The sequence below is a fragment of the Lepidothrix coronata genome, unplaced genomic scaffold (assembly GCF_001604755.1).
Source record: "Lepidothrix coronata isolate B3197 unplaced genomic scaffold, Lepidothrix_coronata-1.0 Scaffold0, whole genome shotgun sequence".
Classification (NCBI taxonomy): Eukaryota; Metazoa; Chordata; class Aves; order Passeriformes; family Pipridae; genus Lepidothrix; species Lepidothrix coronata.
The window spans coordinates 1,691,056-1,711,039 of record NW_016690180.1 but is presented as its reverse complement, the minus strand read 5'-3'; the positions used below and the strand labels follow the sequence as shown (position 1 = coordinate 1,711,039).

Below are 19,984 nucleotides of genomic sequence, written 5' to 3'. Positions count from 1 at the left end.
GAGGATTTTTTAGGAGTTCTATTTTATATGATGGTCTAGAAAATTTTCAAACTACCTTTTTATACATATGTAACTAAAGAAAACTGCATGTGCATTTGTAGTCATTGTTACATGTGCTGTTGTTCTAATATGACAGTTCTTAAGCTACTGCCATAACAGGAGGCTGAGGTATGCATGACATACCTCAAGATTGGGCATCAAGATGTACTGAGAAGTAACCTGACTAGGATTCCAAGTGCATTTAATTATAGGGGAAGGGGCAAGAACTGTTGATGTAGAAGACAGCTGTCTGCAGTCCTTTCCTATCTAAAAGTTTCCTGTCTCTTAGTCCTCAGTCAGGTCTTGATTATTGTAGTTAATGGAAGTTTATCATGACTTTTGATCAGTGCATAGTGATCTAGTGAGATTTTAAGAAGCCATTATGGTTACAAGGCACTAGAAATTTGGGAATAGGAGAAAGAAGCTGACATATTTTTTATTGTAATGTTTTGAAGAAGTTTATAAATAAAAATGGTGAGAAATTATTGGTGAGAAATTTATACCAAGTTTCCTGTGCTAACACATGATTGTTCCTAATATATTAAGTAGGAGAAAAAGTATAAACTGTCCATCAATAAATAACCTTTTAGTAGTTTTATGATAATTATAAATGTCTTGTGCCAGATATGAGTGAAATAGACCAGAAATGTTCTAAATGAGATGTTGACTAATGAACCTTAATCCAATTCTCAAGAAACAGACCGTTCAGGTACATGTTCTGGACAACTTGTGACCATTGTCACCCTTTAATTCCTGAGCATATTCATACTGAGCATGAGCGAAAGCTGATTACAACTCATTTGATGATGCCAAACTTTAAATGCTAACATCTGTGTGAACTCTAGAAATTAAACTGATGTTGCTGGAGGTTAATCTTTTTGCACATATTTTCATCCTTTGACTTTATAGGAATATGATGCATTTGTTTGAATATAGGCATTCCTGGCACTAGATTCAGTTAGCACATGCATTCATGTTTGGGGTTTTTTATGTTACATTATGTAGGAACCACCACAAGTAATTCTGTATATGACATATGTGTAACAAGGTATTCCATCATGTCCAGGAGAATGGCCACACTTTTTCATAGCTACATTGCTTTTCAACAGTGGCAGCTACTGAAAGCACACATCGGACATTGAAAAAATGTCTTATTTGTAAGATCCTTCAAGTTCATATATGTCTAAGACATTTGCAAGACTAGCTGAAGTCTGGGACAAAACGTGATTGATAGCTTTCCTTTTGTATATAGTTTTTATCTGTAATCTCTAAAATACTAATTTCAGAGATTGAAGTGGTCTCAAGAGAGACTTCTGCAAATGCAGAGTGCATGCATTGTACTTCTATTCTCCTATGTTAAATTCATTTAATGTTATCTGTCCTAGTTCTGTTGAAATTCAAGACATATGGTTATTTGGAAAAAAAAAATGAGAGAAATCTTGTCCATACTCCTTGTTTCTTTCTGAGGCAGGTAATGTGCAATTCATTTAGACATATTATCGTATTAGTAGAAGGTATTGCACTACTATTGAAATATATGAATAGAATAATACAAGAAGAAAACAGTCATTACACCAGGCTGTGCAGTATTTATCTTGAAATGTACAGAGAGACTTCTCAAACAGAGGATTCTTCTTCAGCCATTCCCTCTGAAGCTTCAGTGACTCAACTGTGTTTGAAAGGTTAGATTTAGAAAAGGTGAGATTTCCTTTATATGAACCTGTGCAGTGAAGCGGGTATGCAACTCTCTTGTCTATCAGTATTTTAAACAATTTTTGGTATCTCTTATCTATGAAGACTTTTTCTTCTGGTTTATGAGAATCTCCGTGCTGTAGTGTGTGGTCATGGAGCTTCTGGAGACCTGCAACCAAGTACCTACATTAGCATTGTGAACTGTACACTTCTATATCATGTTTGAATTGTTTAATACCAGCAATTGATTAAATCGCACTGCAATGGGCCACTAAAGAAATTATATTCTTGATTTTAATGTTGCTGATATCCATAAAACGAAAGAGATTTTTGTCAGTCTCTGAAAAGCATAAGGTGACAATCTTGGTGGTAGTGGCATATTAATTTGTTTTACTAATTAGCGTACAGATATATTTCTCTTTGAGACCTCGATGGTATATATGGTATTTCTGGCATCTAATGTTTCCTGTAGATAAAGATGATCCGATCCAGTAGTTAAAGCTTATCTTAGTATATACTGAAATAGTGCTTATGTAAATGCTATAAATACTAATTGGTAAACAGTAATTTGCACAAATAGAGTTGCATGGAGTGCGTGAAGAAACAAGGTACCAAAATGGGTTAAGTGCTGATGTTGAATCAGCTAATGGTAAATCTGCTTTCTGAGAAAAAGCCTCAGAAAAGAAATACTGCACTGCAAAGCATTGTGTGTTATATTATTTCAGTGGTAAATTGATACTGCTAATAATTATTTTAGCACATTCTTCTAGTTTTGTATTTGTGTAGTATTAGTAATTGACGTGGATATTTGTTGATTGAGCTTGTAACCACAGGTCTTTATTTATTTGCAAACTATACTGCATGTTTCACCTGTCCATTATAGCTCTCAAGCTAGCTAGAATTCACACATTATCTGAAATTTAAGCTATTGGAGTCCTTAAATCTCTTTGTTCATGAACCTCGAATTAAATATAAACTGAGCTTTTTAAATTCTCTGAACTAGTTTTGCAGTAAAATGGTGGTCTTAAACGAGAGAGTTGGAATGAAGCAGCAATAATGATTAATTTAACAAGTTGATATTTAGAGTTTGTGGGGTTTGTTGTAGCTGCTTTTAACTGCAATAACACTAAAAATAGCTGAGATCAAATGGAAAGGATGCTTTTGAGCTAACCCAGAAAGAATTTGTGCTGTATTTTCACACTCAGCAGCTTTTTCATTATTGTTATAAATGTTTCATAGCTAATGATTTTTATGGGAGTCTTCAGGAAAAAAAAGTATGCTTTTTGTGTTTGTTTGTAACAATGAGCTTTGCTTTACTCTTTTAATAGTTCACTAAATAGCCTGTGTGTCTGGCATCCTGTTTAATGTGTCACTGTAACTTCCAAATGTCTACTGTTCACAAATAGAACAGAAAATAGGGTGACCCATAGTGTTTTAAAATGTTTCCAAATGAGTATGCTTAAGTAGAATTGATTGGAAATGTAACAGATATTGAAACATTTAGTAATCTTGCCACACCAACCTGTTTTAGGTTTTGACCAGAGAGTAAGTCTAAGTCTCATAATTTTTCCTTGAACAGAAGTAATGAGATTTTCAGTGGCAGTGCCTAACAGTGTGATGATGTATGAGAAGTTTTTCTGATAAAGCAAATGGAAGTTGTGCTTGTCAGAATTGCTGAGATATCTAGAGGAAAGTTATATAGGAGGATTTCTTGGAAACGTCTTTCACCAGAAGAAACTGCAAAAAATTAAATAACCTGGTGATTTTCCACTGACTTATTTTATCTGTGTTGTGTTAAACTGCAAAGCAATTAGCCTTTATGTACCCATCAGGATGTTTTGGGTCTTTTCCTAGAGTCATTAATTTGTATTGATGCTTTCCGTTTCCCAGTATTTTTACACTAAGGGGAGGGTAAGCTGATTGGTTAGCGATGTGACAGAGGAGGGCAGGGAGATACTTATCATGTCACTGAATGGCTCTGGCAGAAAAAAATGGAGTGACAGCAGCTTCAGGTCATTAAGCTTCCCATATAGCACTGTTGCTGAAACTGAAAACTTAAAATGCAAACTAGAAACAAACTACTGGCTTCAGTCTTGGTGAACTGATTTGTTCTGTCCGTGAATGATGGACTTAAATGCAAATAGAAGAACTTCTATCTCAGATGAACCCTTGTGTAAAGAAGGCAAAACATCTTCAGATAAAACCAGACTCAAAAGGTGATTTTCACATTAAAAAATATCCATGGTGGTTCATTTTCTGAACTAAAGGTAATAGTCTTCAAGGTCCCTGATTTCCCTTTAACATGTTTGGGTTTTTTTTGTTCATCAATAGTCGTTGTTCCCCGTGCTTTCTGTTTCTTTAAATGAAAATTTGGACAATGAACAAAGTTTTTTTGCTATGGATTTCCTGATTTTCTTTGGCCCGAGTTGGGAGGCTGCTTATTCTGTATTGCATTTTCATTTCGATAGTAGGCAAGCCCATTGCTGCTGAAAATAGCTCAAATGTTCTTAGAACAAAAACATCAGTCAGCAGCTCAGACTCTTTCTCTTCTTCTTTTCCAGACTCTTGCATGTGAATTAAATTAATTTCTCAAGAGAAACTTTCATAAAGGGCTAAATCAACAAGGTCTACACATACAGAAATTTCTTACTTCTGCTACATTTGAGACACAACTAAACTCGTCTGTCTGGTAAGCCATACTTTTTTTAAGGATTTATCTTTCTTCCTCCCCTAATGACTTGCATTCTTGAGTTTCTAATTAGTGTTCCGAGAAAACCAGCTTCTGTTTGCTAGTAGTTCTGCTGCATGCTCTGTATCAAGTACAAAGACTAATCTCTTAAGGCATTACTGTGCTGCTTTTTACAAACTTCAAAATAGTACTTTGGTGTAAGTGGGTGTTTAATTGTTTATGTAGTACTTTGGTTTTGGTTTGCTGTAATGAAGGCATTAAATGTTTTAAAACATAAGTGGTGACTGTTCTGTCTTGAAATTATTTATCTGTTTGAATGTTGTGTATTTAATTAACTTAAGAATTTGTATTGTAAAGTATATTCTGTGTCAAGTCAGAGTTTAAAAATAAGCTTTACCAACAATTCATTCATGTCTCATTGCTTGCTAGTTTCATCTTGTGTAGATAAAATAGGTTGATGTTATCTAATACAATGGTTTCTTTTTCTTGGTGATGTGCCTATTTCATAGGACAGTAAGCATACTTGTCAGTAGTCTTTAATTGATTATATAATTCTGTAATGGTTCTGTTAAAGATATTTATGGCTTACCATTTCTTTGGGTTTGATTGTACATCTTGAAACAATATTTTTTCCTTTGATTATAAAATATTAACTGAGTTTGACCCAAACAAAAGAAAGTTTTGTCCTCTACCTTCTATTTTTATTCTTTATTGCAATAAAAATGAAGAAAATCTTGGAAGAGCAAAAGATTTTTTGCTCTATGCTGTGGCTTTTCTAAGCAGTTGGCTAGCATTAGATGGCAGCCTATATATACCTAGTCCATCTGATCACATATGCTGCTATGCTTTGGTTTACCACAATTACTGTGTACTGACACACTGTGTGCCCTGGTTCCTCATAGTTCATTTTGCAGGATTTCCTATAGCCCTAATATCAGATTGTTTCAAAAAATATATTGAAAACCCTATGTAATATTTAAAATTAGTCGAATATTTAATGTAAAACAGTAGTTATACATTATATTTTCATAGAAAAAAAACCCAAACAAAACAGATCAGCAATTTTACATAACAGTTGTTTGGAGACTTTCCAATTCATTTAAGTTTTAGTAAAAAGCTTTCCAGCGTATTTTTGGATAAAAGGAGAAAAACTGAAGTGTATTTATACATTTCATAAAGCATATCTTCTTGTTAAAAAATACAGAAACTTTTGCAAAAAAATCAGGAATTTTCTTTAACAGTTCCTCATAAAACATTAAACCCAAGTCTGGTTCAGTTGCAAAGTTTGCCATAATGTTTTATTCTGATATTTGAGAGTATTGATATCTGCTACTGTAATGTAGGTATCCACTTGGAACAATGGGAATTTCAGTACCAGGAATACTTTATTTCAAAAGAGATAGTTTCTGTTCTTCTTCCCCTCTCATTTTTTTATTGAAATTGTATTCCTCTTGGTTTAAGATCATTCCTAGTCTTGTCTTACTGTCCCATATAAAGCTGCTTCCCGAGTCCTGTAGGTCAGTCACCCTATCTGTCCTAAGTTCTTTTGACCACAGTTTAGAGAATACTTGTCTTATATTGATGAATTTGTCACCTGAAAATTACTTCCCTAAAACCTGAAGCTTCTGAAGGAACTTAAGTCATTTCAGAACAATTTAGAAATCTGTGATCCCTTAACATGTCCAAAAACATAACTGGAGGAGAAATTGCACATGATTAGGCTGCATAATAGACAAAAATATGTACCAAGTATTTTCAATTAAAAATAATGCTTGAACTGTTTAAAGTAAGGGCCAATAATGGTCTGTTAGTGATCATATTTTAATTCTCCTAACATTGAAGTTACTATATACCTGGCACTTAATTTTTGACTGAGTAACAGAGCTGACTAACAGGAACTTGTATCCGGCATGCTAACACAACCCAATCTTTAACTGAGTGAACTTGGCACAAAATTCAGCTAAAGGGAGGAAATCTCAGGAGAGAAGTGGAATTTCTTTCATTGAGTAAGTATACCTCAGCATTCATGGGGAACAAATGGTAACATTTTGTGCAGTTTTCTGCTTTTGACAGTGTGTCTTTGTTCACTTCCCAAAAGGGGGGTGTCAGTTACACTGAAAAAAATAAACTTCTGTATTTGGATTTTTCATTTTACTTAATGATATGGTCCCAAGGAACCTATTAAATTTGAGACTGCCTAACACTGTTGGTTTTAATTCTTTGTGTGTGAAGAAAAAAGGCTCAATTAGAACAATTTTCGTTACATAAATGTATTCCTCATTACTGTCTTTGTGAGCTCAAATAGAGGGGTGGGAGGCAAGTGTATCTATAAGCATTTTATGATAGAATTTCATTGAAGCGTCTCAGAAAATGTTTTCTTCTTGCCAGTATAAGTGTTTTCCAACACTATTACTGAACTGTTACCTTAGGAAACAAAAGATCATGATAGCTTAGATACCCTGACAAAAGCTTTGTGCTTAGAAAGACCTTAAATCAATATGTGGTTTAGTCACAACGTGTCAATGTGGCTTCCACTGTGTGGTCTTCAGTTCACTTATTGATGACAATGGGGTTTTATGGTGACTGTATAGGATATTGATCTTTGATCTGAGTGTATCAGCAGATCATAATATTATGTTGAAACTGCATGGGTTTAGTATGTGACAATGCTGGAGCAGAAAAAGGTGTTTTGAAAACTGGAAAGGAAGACCTGCTGATAGAGGAAGTCAATCTGAGTAAAAGGCCATCATGCAGTCACCTCTTTCTTACGTTAATCTCAGATTTGGGAATATACCAGATTGGAGATGCTTGAGAGTATGTGCATTCATATGTGAGACCTGTGAGTTGTGTCTGCACTGGACTTACCTGGCCATGTGACATTCTCAGATGGCAATAGATAGCTCTGGAAAAGTTTGTGCTGTGATTCTGTATGTAACTAGCTGCTTTAGAGGTATAGAATTTTTATGACCTTGTGATTATCTTCTGTCTCCAGTAATGCAAGATGGCAATGCATCTTTGTTGGCTCTGGAGCTTAGGCTGTGCTTAACCTTTTGATATATCGAAATGAAATAGGAACTGGCAGGATTCCGAGGTTCTCACAGTAGCCTCTGCTCATCATCATTATTCTGTGGTTTGGGGGAAGAGAGTAAAATTAATTAGTTAATTAATATTCAAATACAGCAATGAGCATCTTTTGTCAGAATTGATAATTTTAAATATATTGTCGAAGCTGCTGGTTGCTTAACCTTTCTAAAATACTCAGTGTCTTTTAGATAAAAACCCCAGTCTTTTAGATGAACATTTTTCAGATTCTGCAACTTTGAAATCATTCCTTTTCCATCAAAAAAAAAAAAAAAGGAAAAGTTCATAGTCAAAAGCAATATTTTTTGCATATGAAACAATGAATAGTTTAATTTTCACTTCTCCCTCGAGCTTTGTTACATTTGAGTCTAACTTGTGTTAAGTCAAGTTTGAAAAATACTGATTTGGTAATAAAGTTGCATGATATATGATAGAGAATTTCCCTGCTTGGCCACAGAACCACAGAATGGGTAAGGTTGGAAGGAAGCACAGTGAGGTCATCTGGTCCAACCTCTCCCCACCTGTGTGCTTGTACTTTAAGGACCAAAGCGTGCTTTTAAGCACTCTCTCGTTCTCAGTAATCTAATAGGTATGCTTTAATCTGTTTTCAGGTTGGCTCACGTAAGGCATTATGAGTTTATGTATGTAAGACTGCATTTATCTCCATAGTATTAGTGTCTTGAGAATTGGTGTGTTTCCTTAGTGGCTTATGTCCCTAAATATTTAATGCAATTTAGAAGGCTGTGTCATCTTTACTGCTGGACATAACTTGGGCACCTAGGTTGCTTCCATACTTGAGACTGCTAGTGACTTGTTCCCCAGAAAGGTTCCCTATAACAAAGTCGTTTAATACAAATGCATTTAGAAAGGAACTATCCTGGTGCAAATGAGACTCTTAACATGACTATCTTCCCTAGTCTCTGCAGAAACAAGTGACAAATGTAGTAGCGGCTCCATCCTTTGAAGCTGAAAGTCCAAACAAGTTCCTCTGTGCAAGTAGGCTCTCAACTTTGCAGGTGCACCATGGGGCACCTGTATAGGATTCACTTACTTGTGTGATTCATCTTGATAGATCTAAGTGAGCTAAGAGATGAGGTGCAGCTGGATGCGGTAGAGAACTGTATCTGTGACCCTGAATCTGTAACAGGTCTCTGAACCTTCTGGAAAGCAGTGGATTTCTTCTCCAAAGTCAAAGAAAATTGAAATAAGAACAGCAGAGAGAAACATTTAATAGATCTAATAATATGCTGTTGTCTTATTTGCTTCCTGTGAGGGAAGGGAGCAGAGGAGGTGAGAGTGGGAAGGTAAGCTATGTTGCTCATGTAAAGGGACAGTTGATCTGGAGAGCCAGTTCCTCTGTCTTGGTAACACTTAGTCTTTCAGTACAGTTGAGTTCTGACCAGTGAAAGGAATTTTTCAAGAGTTTTCCTAGCCTTCAATGTACAGAATTAGCTAGTTAATCTTTCCACAGTGATGATTAGCCAAATAAAGGCACTTGAAACTTGCTCTCAGAGGTCCATTGAATCTCCAAACGTGTAAAATCACCTTCTGGCTCCCACTTTCCCTCTGTATCCTGCACAGAGCCTTCCAGTGCTGAAAAGGGAAGCTGATTATTTTTGGGATGTTAGAGCTCAGGCCCAAAGTAACAGTTTAAAAGTGAGACTAAAACTTCTGTAAGTCTTCGTAAAAACGAGGCTGTGAAATGTGAGTGCGCATTAAACAAAAAACTTAGTTTCTGTGGCTTAAAGTCTGGGGACATTGTAATTTACTGAAAGACACTGCTTTTTCCTGTGACAAAAACAGTGATTAAAAATGACGTCTGGAAGCAGAATTTAGATAGTACTGAAAGCTTTTGACAGATCTTCCTTAAAGTATGTTCTGACTGTATCTATAGGCATGTTTCTAGAAAGCCTACCTGTAACGCAAGAACTGAATGTTTTAAGCTGTATTACCATTTCATAGTGATACCTATTGAAGTAGCTAAAAATACATTCATGCAAAGCATTTTACAGTAATGACTTTGTGTACTGTGAAAGAATCTTCATTACAACTAAACAGGTGCACACTTTAATCTACTGTTTGAGCTGGAATTCAATTTTGACTTGACAGTGATGCTTCTGAAAAGCACCATCATCAATTGCCCTTTTTAAAAATAAACAAACAAAACCCTAACAAGATCCCAGAACCTTGGAATTCAAAGGCTAAAAACGTGTAACTAGGCAAACATCTGAATTCCTAAAAAGCATGTAGATGTATTGCAAATGGGCTGTGCTGAAATACTTTGAACATGATGTCTTGTGAAGTTTGTATGTTCTAGGGCAAAGGTTGCTATACACTGGCCTCCCCACCCCATCTGATTTATCTCCTTTATGTAAATAGGATAAACCTAAATCCAGTGACTTGGAAATAATTGTGTGGTTTTTTGCTTTGTAGCAGCTGACTGCATGGTGGTTTTCTAGCAAAACACTTAAGTGACAGGCGGCAGATCAGCATGGTGTTGATCTGTCTTCCTGTGATCTAGGAAGTCTCATCCAAATTACTTATAGTGCCTAGATTTCTGTAGTGAGATGCGCCAAGTGTCTGGTTGTAAAACCAAATGATTAGTGAAGAAAATTTACATCTGTCTAGATAGGTATTAAAATACATATAAATAATAAGGAATGTGTAGAACAGCTGAAATCAACTGAGTGCCAACGTCTAATCAGAATTTGAACAAAACCATCCAGCTTACTTCAGATTGAAAATACTGTTATGTGCCATGGGTAAGGAGCATGCTTTTTTTAAATTTTCAGATCTTTGTATTCTGTGTGTCCAGATAGAATGAAAAGCAATAGTGTGACATCAATGCTCTAATATTTGCTCTTAGTAATAATATGTACTTGACCAAAATGTTTGCTTAGAGATGAAGAGCTGTTTCCAGTCAAAATCTAGGCTCTTTTAAGAAAGTCCTTTACAGACCAGCAAGCACAACGGAGCAAGTTTGGAAGACCTTTTAGTCAACTGGTTGAACTACTTACTACAACATGTTTATTCATTGAATTTACTAACTTGTCTGTCAATTATCTGCAAACCAGAGTGGCCTGGACAAAGGTTGTTCATACTCTTAAGGCTTTAAAGATTCATGTATATGTCTGGGCCAATTAAACTGTCACAAACAGCTGCTTCTGTGCACTTGCAGAGTAATTGAGTATTCAGTGTTACAAGCTCTCTACCTGTGCTGATACTCAATACCAAGTTTGCTAGGAGAACCATGCAAATCACTGTCCTGCTGTGGGCAAGTGGAAATAAAGAAAACAAGCTCAAAGTTCAGTGTAAGATCATTCAGTTTAGACCATAGTAGCTGGCTTGGCCCTTCAGATATATCTGTGCTGCTGACATGAACTGTGACGTGTCAAAGCTTAGGTTTTAAGTCAGTTCTTTGACAGCTATTTCATTTTATGCTGTTATTGGCAAAGTGCCTTTCACACTGGCATTGATAAAAGTCACTACAGAATTACTAACCATAGATTATTGCATTTTAGTTATTAAATGTTTTGACTGTGAAGAATGTGTGGGGAAGCAATCAGGGCAAAACCCCAGATAATAGCATATGTAGGACATATAGGCTTAGATTGCTAGTTTCAGTCTAATCCAGATAATTAATGATCACACATGGTTTAGGATAGCATAGCAATGTGGTCTTTGTGAAGTCAGTTAAACGCTTTAGTCCATTTGACACAGACACTTCTCTTCTGGCAAAGCAGTATCTCCTGAGATGAGACCTCGTGGTGTTCCAGTCTGGTCTGGCCTTTTCTGTGTCTGGAATGAGCAAGAAATTTAAACTGCTCTGTCAGAGTCAGATGAAGGTGTATTAATTTAAGCTAGGATGGTTTTGGTTTTGCACTTCATTTTATGTGGCATAAATACAGGACTTTTTTTTTTCTCTAGGCAATCTACGAGGCATAATTACAATTCAAAATTCACATACATATTTACAAGATACGTATTGGTTTAATTGTGACAGGTAAAACTTCTCACTGGATTAACACTCACTTGGAAGATGTGCAGGTACGGTTAGAGCGTGAAGAATTACTCTTACATGTCATACCTCAAAATTTGCAGATTTTTTGAACCAGATGTCTTTGGGCTTTTGTAAATAGGCTTATTTCTGAACATAATGACCTGCATGAGAATTATCTGATTTCTGAATTAGAGCATAGATTTAGCTATGGATATGGATTTATGGGAAGAGAAAAGGACAACAAGCTATAACAACAATGACAACAGAAATCTTTTTCTCCATAAGAATGGATTTATCTTGACAGTTAATTCAGGCTGCTCATCAAATATCTTTTTAGAATAATTGTGCCTTGATGGCTGTGATAGATATAAAACTGACAAATACTGGGATTTTTTGTTTTTCTTGTTTTCTAATGGACTTCAGAACTTGATGACCTTTGCTGAAAATAACTTAACTAGATAGAGCCATAACAAGACGCAACTATTTGAGGGCATGTGGTGAAGGCTCAGCTGTTTGGACAGTACTTAGCATTCCACGGATATCATAGCTAAAAAAATAGAGGAAGTAGAAAATCGGTCATGAGGGTGCAATATAAAACTAAAAAAAATCTTCCCTAAAAAATTTTTTCTAACTAATGATGAACTTGAGGAATATTTTCACTATTAAAATATTGTTGCTCAAATGCATATTGCATTTTCTCATCTATATTGCAGGTGCATATTGCAACTTTGATACTTTATTCTTTGCCTGTGTTCATGCTGAGGGACCATGAGATGTCAAACTATGTCTCTAGATTATCCAGTCTAGAGGAAAGTCAGTGCCCTAACTTTGGTGCTGACTTCGTCATATTCTTCAGCATTACCATTATTGGTCAATGCTCAGTGACAGTTTTGGTTCTTGGGTTACAAGTTCATTGCTTTTTACAGTTCAACTGCCAGTGAGGACATGTTTATTATTCTTTTAATCCTTTAAAAGGTTTCCTCCGCTTTCATATTTGCTATGCCTGCCTACTAAGATTCCAGTGAAAAAATTTTCTTGGAACCAAGAATAATATACTGTTCTAATCAAGATTTTTATCAGAGACATTACTGCTAGCTGCTTTATTTAAATGTGCCAAACCACCATCATGGTACCAACAAACCACCATCATGGTACCATCAAACATTCTGCTCATTAATTGCCAGGATGCAATTTCGTTGCCTGAAAAGCTGGAGAACTTCATTGGCTTCATTAAGACTTTTGGTACAGTCATCTGTTTTGTTCTGTTGATGTTTTCTGCCTGTCAGCTTGAAAGCTTCAGAGTGGCTTTCCAGAGCTGTGCCTTGGAGAACACTGGTATGCTAGAGGCTGCCCTGCAGAGATGAGGAAAGGCCAGCCACTGGTGTGCCTCAGGATACACCTGTATCCTCTAAGGGAACCTCGTAGCAACACCAATAGCAAGTCCTATAAATCCATCAGTAGGTGTAAAGGGTAAAGTTTGTTATACGTGAGGAAAGCCTAACTGAAGGAAAGGAAGGAAGCAGGAAGTTGTCTTACTTTTTTTAATGGTGCAAATATTTTAGTGATTGTCAAAGGGACATTTAACTCTATGTGAACACAAGCGTTAAGCCAGTTTCAATCTTGATTGAATTTACTTTTCTGAAAGTGAGGGCATTTCAGCCTTATGGTAGACATGGTATCATATCTGAAGGAATTTGTCAGATGCTTCAGGGATGCTTGGGTGAATAGGGATGCTGTTACAAAGTAGACTTTGTCAGTGTAAGCTTTCAATTGCTTGGTTCTCAGAGGTGCAGCATTACTGTTTTCTGCCTGACCCTGTATTAGAAAATATTTATTTTTCAACTGTATTCCCTTTCACATTGACAGATACACTGCTAATGAAAATAGTCCTTGTGAGGAATTTGTTCTGTTTAGCCAGCATACTTGAACTCAATCTCTACTGCTAACTTTGCATCTTAATTTCAAATTACCTTTCAAATTTGATCTTATTTGATAACTTATTATGTTTCCTGTTACTGTATTTTAGAGATTGGGAGTAGCTTTGATGCAGCAATGACACATTAGAAGTCAATACCAATGTAAAACTTGTTACTGTTTTGGCTTCCTGGTGAGGTTTTGATACAGAGTGTAGTGTTTGTAACAAATAAGGCAGACCATTCTTTGGAAGTAACAGGTGGATTTTAGTTGCGGTTCCAGCTAAGTAATGTAGTTTGTCCATGTTCTTAATGTCAGAATTTATTTAAATACCTTCATTCACATTTGTGACCATTTCTTAATCTCTTCCTTTTGCTCTTGCCTAGCAGTAGGGATATTATTGAAGTTCAGTGTCTAGAGCAGTGTAAAGGTTATGTAGCTAAGAGTAGAATCTTTTTTACTGTTTGTTTAAAACTGAAAGTTGAAGAGCATTATATTAGAAAAAAATTTAGAATAATCTGGCAGGAGATGGTGTAAGTTGAAATATTAAGACAAACTGTCTCTCCAAATTATTCAGTGCTAGATCACTGTGTAAAGCAACTTATGTGTTTAGTCAGTTGTCATTCCTCAGCTTCCTCAGTGCGCCAGCTCTTTGAAATGATGAAGTCCTGACCTAGGCAGAAGTACTAGATTGACAGCTGATACCAAGGTCTCAGACAAGTTTGTCTGACTAGTTCCTTGTTTTTAAGGGTACAATTAAGGACATTAGGCTAGAGGCACAGTGAACTGTTAGTCTTTGAACCGCCTTGCATATGAAGTGCATATGAATTGCAGACCAAATATCCCTCCATTTTCCAAATAATTTTTAAATCAATATAGCACTTATCTCACTGAAAATATATTGGGTACATATCAAATTTTATTATACCATTTTCATTAAACACAGAAGTGACTTCACGCATCATCTTTAAAGTAGTGTCAAATACTGATAATTAAAACTTTTAAAACTTGTACTGTGCATGTGGAATTTGCTTATTGATGTCAATTGTACTGTTTTCTACTGCAGTCTTAAATGCTGGTGAGTTTAGAAACAGGATGCAATAAGTAAGAAAGCTGTTACATTCTGAAGTAGGTGAAAAACTTTACATGAGCAGTGACACAAAAAAATATGGACTTAAAATGTATTAATTATATGAAACATCTGAAACCCAACAAATTAGAAGCAATTTGGCAGTGTTGATTATGTTTAACCATAAAGATTGGATATTAGGATAAAATCTTCACAGAAAGGGTGATCAGGTATTGGAACAAGCTGCCCAGGGAAGTGTTAGAATCACCATCCCTGGAAGTGTTCGAAAAATGTGTGGATGTGTCACTTTGGGTCTTGGTTTAGCGATAAACACAATGGTCCTGGGTTAACAGTTGGACTCAATTATCTTAGAGGTCTTTTCCAATCTTAATGATTCTGTGATTCTAAGATAATGGAGATTCCTCCAACATTGTTCCTGCTTGTTTTTTTTAAGTTCTCCACAGGATAGTATCTGCGATGACTTGTATCCCATCAGGATCTCAAGTGCATCTAGCAAGAGGCAATAGGCTCAGATTTCATTGTAGAATCAAGTCATTAGTAGTTGTTGTGGAGGGCATTTTATTTAAAGAAAGCTAGTTTTAATTTTCAATTTTGTGAAGAAAAAAAAAATTGAAACTCTATGGTGTAGACCCCTACCTTATCCTAGAGAGTAGGGATAGGTTTTTCAGGTATTCTAGCCTATAAACACTTACACTATTGTCCAAGAGATTGTCTCAGCCATTCTCTTAAAAGAAGTCTCATAAAATTAAAGATTTGTCTTTTGATAGTTCCTATGTCTTAAAGGCTAAAAAATAATTACATGCTTGCCTTCCTCATATTGATTTTTAAAGTACAAATAATTACTGTCATTACTTTTTTAATTTCAATACCTCATTTCATGTGTCATTACTGATGATGTAATAGCTTCTACCTTATGAATTCCTTTTTATTAGAGAATACTTTTTCATATTGTTTCCATTTACTAGCAAAACACTTTCTTGTATGAATTTAGGTGGTTATGATTTTGTTCTGAGCTCTTGTTCTTACTAGAATTCACAGCTCTGAAAGCTATACCACATCTTGGATATGTAGTCCTGCTGCAGTTGAGCTGCCTATGCACAAAACAACCATATTCCTTGTGCACAAGGAGGCAAAAGCATCTGGATTCTCCTACACAAAACAAGTTAGCCTACCATTTGCCTGTCCAGCATTCCTGTCAAAAGTTTACTTGCAAAACCAGCAATGCAGTAGATAATTATTAAAAGCACCAGTCTGTCAAGGAAGATGCTGTCATTGTGAAATATTTTTTTATTGTTGGTTAAAAAGGTACAGGTGTTCAGGGAGAACTAAGGCAAAGATTTCAAATTCTCCGACTGGAAATAGTTTGACAGTACTTAAGTGATGTAGGAACTTGAAACCTATTGTATTAACCCTTCAAAGAAATGACAACTCTTCAAGAATCGTATTTTAATGTTAATATGCATTTACGCTTGGGGCAAATGCACAGTAGAATTTCAAAATCATTAGAGCCTGTAACTCAAACAATTGGAATGAGCAAAGATGCTCCTTGAAAAGGGACTAATAGTTCTGTGACATAACACTTTTTAAATGGTACACCTGAAATTCAGTATTGAAGCGAGACTCAAATTAGACCCACTGAACTTTAGGCTCTTCACTAATGTGCCAGAATTGAGATTACATATGGAGTCAACAGCAGCTAATTCAAAAAGAAAATTGATCTAGAATAGGTTTAATCACTCCTTGAAAGTGCCTGTATGGGTTGCTCAAGTAAATAGGATTTCCTAAGGAAATTATTCAACTGTAAGTAAATGCAGTGAATCTAGCCCTTATTCTGTGTTGCCATCTCTTGTCACTTGGTGCACAAGTATTTATTTGTGTGCCATGAAGTCTCACTTCTGTCTTTCTTGATATTACCTGAGAATTTCAGCTTTGCTTAAATTTGAAATATCTATCCAAAGCTTGGAAAGACATTTCAGTTGTCCCCAGATCAGAAGGTAGGTTGGTTCCAGGTACAGAAGATACAGTATTTTGTTTTAATTCCTTTTTCATTTTTATTTTGAAGGTTTTAACTGCCTTGTCCTAAATGCTGATACTGGCAATATTGCTGAAATGTGCTGTTTCTGCAATTGCTGGATGCACACATTAAAATAAATTAGGATTCCTGCAGGTGTCTGATGAAACAATTTAGAATGTTTCATTTAAACTAGTTTTAAGCACCCATTCCTGCCAGTATTACTTTACGTAAGTGATTTAGAATCTAATTTTCATTTATGGGCTCAGCTTGAGTGAGAAATGTTTGCCTCTCATTTCTTCCTTGGTTGGCTGGAGAAATCTGTGTGAAATACACCCTCTTGGAAGAGGATTGAGTTCCCAAAAATAAAAGTTCTCTTGGGCAGCACCAGAGTTCACAGAAGCATATGATACTTTTCTGTTGGCATGAGACCACTATGGAGCATGTCTGAGGGGAAACTTTTTATCTGTGGAACCATGCAAACCCCTTCTGTGCTGGGGCTACCAATTAGTACCAAATAAGGTGGCAAATCTTTTCTTCTGATAGCTAGTAAATAAGCTATGTACAGACAAATCCATTCCACAATTTGAAAAATTGTGAATACTTTTGAGAGAGGGAAGTATCAGTAATGGTTCAAAAAGAAAAGTTCTGAACCTGAGTGTGAGGTGTAAAATAACAGCAAAGGAATGGCTGTGAAATAGTTTCATACATGACAGAATACTTTACTTGTTGGAATATATTTGATTTCAGGGTGCCAGAGCCACTTCCCTGGGAAGTGTTCAAAACAGTATCTTAGCACTTCTTTTGATAGAAAAAAGGGCTTTAGGCCTTGGAATTTCTTTCCCCACTGCTGTCTCCAGCAAGCAGTGCTGGCCACCCTAAATCCTGTGTGTCTAGCTTGGTTAAATGAACTTGTTCTTCCTAATGATAGCCTCCCTACTCCTAAGGGAAAACAGATAAATTTTGACAAAGGTGGAACAAAGCTTTTAATTTAAAAGACAAACAAGCAAACAAAAATGTTATGGAATGTGATGGATTTAAAGAAAATTAAAAAACCTTTTTATATGCAATGGTAGAAATCTTTAAAAAGTAAACCTCCCTAATATCCTGATAGAACAGAATACTAAAAATTGCAAGTGAATGCTAAAATAAACATTCAAACTCCAACATTCCTTCCTTATTTAAAGAAAAACTGGCAAAACAGCTTAAAATAACAAGCTACCTCTTCAGTTGTTATTGTGTACTCAAATATAGAATATGTTGAGAATTTATTTTATGTATAAATACTTAGATTTCAAGTGGCTCTGGGGTGCTAAGTGGCTGGCTCTTGGTTATTGGTTACAGTTTTTTGGTGACAGGGATGTATCTAATGTAGTTGTCTGGAAAGCAACACAGTTTAAATAACTAACTTTCCCTTTTTAGAATCTCTTTACAGAGAAAACACATTTTTTTTCCATGTTCACTTGTCTTTGAACAGAATTCATACTAGGTTTGTTTTTAAATCAGATATTACGCTAAAAAAAAGTTGATCTGCAGCACCATCTCAGAAGCAGAGAAAATCATTAGATTTAATTAGGATCAAATATTTATTAAGCACTGGTAGATTAATTGAGTCTATTCAGTAATGGAGAAATTGTTTTTGGGTAATTTGCTGTAGTAGTAACACATTGGGCATGCATGATTGAATAAATTTGCACAGAGACTTTTTTCCTTGTGGGTTGTTTTTCATCAAGAGCAGCAGTTTTATTTATGTAGTATATTTTTCCATCATTCTTAGATATTTCAGTCAAAATTTATTTTGAAGCCTCTGTTGTTAAATTGATAGATTAAGATGCCTGAAGGTATCTTATATCCTCACACATCCTTAAGTATCATTTTTCGCCTGTAGTAAATGCAAGTATGGGGAAATTGGTTAGATGATGAGAAATGGGTTAACTTATGAAAGAGTTTGTGCTCTGCATTTTTAGTGTCTGAGTACAGTATTCTGTGATAATGTAACAAACAAGAAGCATCTAAGAATCCAGGTAAGAAAATTAAATATGAATTATAACCAAGGCTTTTTGTATTATAGCCAATTGGCTACTTTGTGGCCCTATCGAGATAATTTTCTTTTTGATTTACTGGAAATCAGTCACTATTGAGAATAAAACTTGGTTCTATAACTTCAGGATAAGACCTCGAATGTTTACAAAAACGTTGTTCTCTTCTTATTGAGGGCTAGAACTATGACTCATTCGGAATTGTCTCATTTTGAAGCTACAGTGCTTTATTGTGTCTTTACTGAACACAATTAGATAAAATCAAGTGTAAATGTATAAGATGGTACGAATAAGCTGAAGGGAGGAAATGCTTCAGCCAGCAGTGGTCTGGACTTACTTATCAGCTGAATGACGTTCTCTAGATGGATGCTAAAGTTTTACGTGTGTTACAGGATTTCGGAAGGAATAATTACAATCAATTTTTTTTTGAGTCTTAATTCTAGAATCAAGAATTCATAACGTGAATCTAGAATCAAGATTCATAGCAGTAAGCACTAATCATAGGGCAGTCTGACTTCTTTTTAGAAAGAAATTTTAAAATTAGGGCTGACCTTTTCCAAAAAACAAGAAGCACTACTCAAAGGAAGTTAATTTCTGTGCTTAGTCTCTAAACCCCCAAAAATTATCTTTGCAAACTAATGAAGATAAAATTAAGCATTGTAGCCTGTGGCTCCTCCTTCAAAGCTTTAAATGTAAATGGAAAAATTGGAATTAGGTCAGTCATTTTCTGGATATGTTTTTTTAATAGTGCTTAGTATACTACTGAAGCTACAGAAAACAGTAATTTCTGCCTCTGTAAATTTGTCAAGGAGCAATGGAAGGAGAAAGCTGTTTGAGAGTGGTCTCATGGCTTTGAGTGCTGCCTGTTGATGGCATTTCAGTCCCGTGGTCAGCTTTAAAAATGTAATGGACTAGTTTCATCCCTGCTAGTAAAGTGATGAGTTCAAAAATGAGGGGATTCACACATGAAAGACACTGAAGTGCTAGCTAAGATCTCTGGGTAACATCTTTGTCAACAGCCCACACTGATCAATGCTTCTGATCCCAGCAGTAGCCAGCCCTGTTCAGCATTTAAGTAACAAGTGAGAAGAGACTGCAATTATTCATTTTTAATAAGGGCACTGTATTGTAACTACTGTCTTTGGCTGGACTAAAGACAATATGCACAAACCCTTAGATGCTTTCTCACAAATGCTTTGTGTGGTCTGTGACAGCAGCCTAGCTGTTTGCACTCAGATCCCCAAATGCATGCAGTCTGCTAACTGATTTAACACAAGGACAGGCTTAATATTAGCAGAAGGTTCTTGTAAACAAGCCAGACCAAAAGTGCTTTAGCACACTTTAGTGTTAAGCCACTGAGAATTCTTTCTTAACTGAGTGTTCCCAGATGGTCAAGAAACCTCAACCTAACTTTTTGCATAGTGCTTTT

At 35.7% G+C, this 19,984-nt stretch overlaps 1 protein-coding gene across 39 annotated transcripts in view; it reads left to right on the top strand.

The window, feature by feature from the left end:
• SORBS2 (sorbin and SH3 domain containing 2) overlaps positions 1 to 19,984 on the top strand; it is a 217,500-nt gene that overhangs the window by 82,240 nt on the left and 115,276 nt on the right. For all 39 annotated transcript variants that reach the window (XM_017821365.1, XM_017821451.1, XM_017821283.1 and 36 more), the window contains one exon: positions 4,293 to 4,420. The gene's annotated coding sequence lies outside the window, so the exon portion shown is untranslated. The remainder of the gene's footprint in view (positions 1 to 4,292; positions 4,421 to 19,984) is intronic.